Source organism: Schistocerca nitens, chromosome 4 (genome assembly GCF_023898315.1).
Source record: "Schistocerca nitens isolate TAMUIC-IGC-003100 chromosome 4, iqSchNite1.1, whole genome shotgun sequence".
Taxonomy (NCBI): domain Eukaryota; kingdom Metazoa; phylum Arthropoda; class Insecta; order Orthoptera; family Acrididae; genus Schistocerca; species Schistocerca nitens.
This window is the reverse complement of record NC_064617.1, coordinates 327,528,136-327,532,035: the sequence shown is the minus strand read 5'-3', so window position 1 is coordinate 327,532,035 and position 3,900 is coordinate 327,528,136. Positions and strand designations below refer to the sequence as shown.

Here is a 3,900-nt window from a genome sequence, read left to right as displayed (position 1 = left end):
TTGTGTTGTTTAAAAATGTCACCACGATTATGTTGCACCAGAAATAACACATGAGGACGCATAATGTCCATCACGTACCATTGTGCCATCACAAACCCCTCAACCACTATTGGCTGTGACCTGAAGTCATACTTGAAAAACGCTGGAAAAATTTGTGCTCCCAAGGTCGCCGCCATACGATGGTCATCCGGACTAGTGCAGACCCGTGATTCGTCAATGAACATAACGCAACGTCTTTGATCATTACTTCATACTTCCCAGTCACGGCATCAGTCCAAACGTCTCCATTTGTGCTGAGGTGTTAACGCCAGCCTACGCAAGGAACGTTAATCACCTAATTAGAATTATATATTAATACCTTCAGCTGCTGACGGGGGTTGATATATATCAACGGGGACAGGTGAAAATGTGTGCCCCGACCGGGAATCGAACCCGGGACCTCCTACTTACAGGGCAGACGCTCTTACCATCTGAGCCACCGAGAGCAGAGAGGATAGTGCGACTGCAGGGACTATCTCGCGCACGCCTCACGCGAGACCCACATTCTCACCTTATATGTCCACACACTACATTCGTAGTGTCCCTACCCAACACACTCATTACTCGTGGAAGACATTCTTACCAAGCCCCCTAAGAGTTCGGGTAATATGTGTGCATCCCCACAGAAGAAGAAGGTCATGGCCGGTATTGTCAGAGCTATATAATTATATGGATATGCTGTCTGTTCTTTCGGACATGTCCCAAAGAACAGACACCATATCCAGGTAAGTTAATCAACTGTTGTTAGACTCCGACCAGTGGCGCGGGATAACACAGAATGTTGAAAGGAGTTCACTGTTTGCTCTCAGATGGCAGACACAAATGTGAAGGTATTACGGTTTGCCTGGTGCACAATATGGCGATCCTTTCTGGTGATTCTAACATGCCTGCGTCCCCTGGAAACGTTATCAGTAATGATAACGGCCAATCTTTCCACCACCGGAAACCATGGAAGAAACCTGGTTTCCGGACACGAAAAAGTAAAAAAGTAAATTGTGCCGGTCAGACGTTGTTGACCAGAGCCTTAATGATTCGTTCCCTCACGTTCCCATACTGCCCAACGTTGGGCAACTGCCACACCCGAATGTTCCACAAATCTGGATACTGCACGATTCAGTCAGTCCAAATGGATACACACAAGGAGACCCCTTTGAAACGTCGTCAAGTGCCGATAACGCTGTGTCTGTGGAGTACGCGGTATCTCTGTGTCGTTCACAGCGATCACTCAACATCTGACGCTGTCCACGCCCCTTATATTCCCTACTGGGCCTGGTAGCAACACTAAACACGAACAACACTGATGGGCTCTAATGGCTGTTCTACCTGTCACAGAGGATTGCAACTCTTATTATTTACATGGTGTGTACGTGTACGGACTTACATTGACATCCGAGGAAATATGCACAACAAAAAATGAGTGCACTAGAAAAAAATCAAACAGTAGAATTTAACCTAGATAGTGTGAACGATTTTTTTGTTACGAATGAACGATATGAACATGTTTCCCTTTTTTGTCAGGCAGTGTTTTCCAGTTTTAAGAAGACGCTCGAGGCTTTGACTACAACTTGCGAAACACGAAAATCATTTTCCTTGAATAATATTGAAGACCAATATTTGACAATAATTCACCTGTTTGTAGTTTGTCACAATTTTTGGAGGTTCACGGAGTTCAAATCCAGACTTAATTTCCGTGCATTGAAACTGAGAACATAAAGCCAAAAGATAAATACCAAGAAAGTGAACAAGTTTAGTGTGATATGGGAGTAATAACAGACACACGAAAACCACAGCACGAAAAGGAACAAAATGGCACAAAACTGTTGCTCTCCCGACATTGTCACATTGAAATGAGTCAGGTATTTTACATAAGACTCAAGAAAAACATAATTATGCTAAAGGCAGAGAAATGAAATTTTTTAGCTAGAAAAGATATAAGAGGAAATATGTACAACAAAAAATGAGGGCATTAGAAAAGAATTCATACAGGGAAGAATTTAATCTAGATTGTATCAACGAAAGTTAGAAGAACACCGCAAAAACGCAATAAATGCTTACAGAGGATTTATCCAGAAAGATTGCCAATAATTATTAATTTTTTTTTTAATCAAGCCGCAACGAAACAGTTACGTTAGCAGGCATGGGAAAATATGGGCACCACAATAAACAATAGAATACAGTATACATGAAGGTGAAAAGAACTACAGAATTATTTTTCTGAAGAAAACATGCATCACGTTCAGTATTTAGCTGAAGAACAGTTAAATTACTGTAGACTTATGGAAAAAGAGATATGACCACCGTGAAGCGGCAGTATTATTTTATTCACGAATAGTTAGAAACGACTACCATCATCATCATATTGATTCAAAAAGTGCACAAATACTACATAATTCCAGAATGAGATTTCCACTCTTCAGCGGAGTGTGCGCTGATGTGAAACCTCCTGGCAGATTAAAACTGTGTGCCGGGCCGAGACTCGAACTCGGGACCTTTGCCTTTCGCGGGCAAGTGCTCTACCAACTGAGCTACCCAAGCACGACTCACGTCTCATCCTCACCGCTTTACTTCTGCCAGTACCTCGTCTCCTACCTTCCAAACTCGCAGGAGAGCTTCTGTAAAGTTCGAGTCTCGGCCCGGCAGACAGTTTTAATCTGCCAGGAAGTTTCTTACTACATAACTGCTGACAACCAAGACGTCTGCAGGCACTTGACAGCTAAGCTTCCATAATTCAGTCATGCTAGCTTACTATCATATACCGTGATGCATAAGCTTTGTACAAAGCTATTGTAAATGTAGCTACATACATGAAAAGTAAATCTGGATAATATATAACCGCAATAGCTGTAGCAAGAAAATTTATTGCCGGCCGAAGTGGCCGCGCGGTTCTGGCGCTGCAGTCTGGAACCGCGAGACCGCTACGGTCGCAGGTTCGAATCCTGCCTCGGGCATGGATGTGTGTGATGTCCTTAGGTTAGTTAGGTTTAACTAGTTCTAAGTTCTAGGGGACTAATGACCTCAGCAGTTGAGTCCCATAGTGCTCAGAGCCATTTGAACCATTTGAGCAAAGAAAATTTATTGATCTCGTATTGGTTCACAAATAGTTTCATATAAAGTCATATCTTCAAATGCTAAGGAATCGAACTTTTTAGACAATAAATCTGTCCCGTAATCATAGATGTCCCCTATTCTCATACTCATCGCAGCGCAAAAACGCAACCGTTAAAAACTTGACAGTGGACTACACGCGAGATGTAACACAAGCAGGGATGAGAGGACATGCGCGGGAGCATAGCATCTACTCACGTATTTATTTAGAAAATAAAAGACGATTCTATATAAAACTGTCTCGTCCATGATATTTAATTGTGTAATAAGAATACCTCTATAATATTATACTTGTATGAAGATTCACTGCATTATCAGAGATGCTAATTGCACACTCAAATATTACATTCTTGATATTATACATAACCTCGATTGTTTTATGTAGCTAGGTCTTTTATTTGTTAAATTATTAAGGCTTACAGGTTTTGTACATAGCTTCATTTCCGCATATTTGCAAGCTGTGGAGGACCACCTGCCACGAAATATATTTACGGTACCGGATGCAGTGTTTATACTCAAATTGGGTGTCCAAATTGGGTGTCCCTGAGCGAAAATCAAGAAAGAGTTTAAAAAAAAATTAAATATCTTTGTTGGCGATGGTATCCCTTATACATGCAGCCGAATAGTATTTTCCTATGTAAAACATTACACACTGCCTTAGACTGAACTTTATTGTTGGTTATACACATAACATACATGATCCCTTTTGGAATACCCATCCCACGGTCAGAGTAGGTGAGAAAATATCATAAAAAA

At 41.5% G+C, this 3,900-nt stretch overlaps 2 non-coding genes across 2 annotated transcripts; both read right to left on the bottom strand.

The window, feature by feature from the left end:
- Positions 1–411: 411 nt before the first annotated feature.
- Positions 412–486, bottom strand: Trnat-ugu (transfer RNA threonine (anticodon UGU)). The gene has a single exon. It is a non-coding gene; the product is annotated as a tRNA-Thr (tRNA).
- Positions 487–2,500: 2,014 nt separating this feature from the next.
- Positions 2,501–2,575, bottom strand: Trnas-cga (transfer RNA serine (anticodon CGA)). The gene has a single exon. It is a non-coding gene; the product is annotated as a tRNA-Ser (tRNA).
- Positions 2,576–3,900: the final 1,325 nt, after the last annotated feature.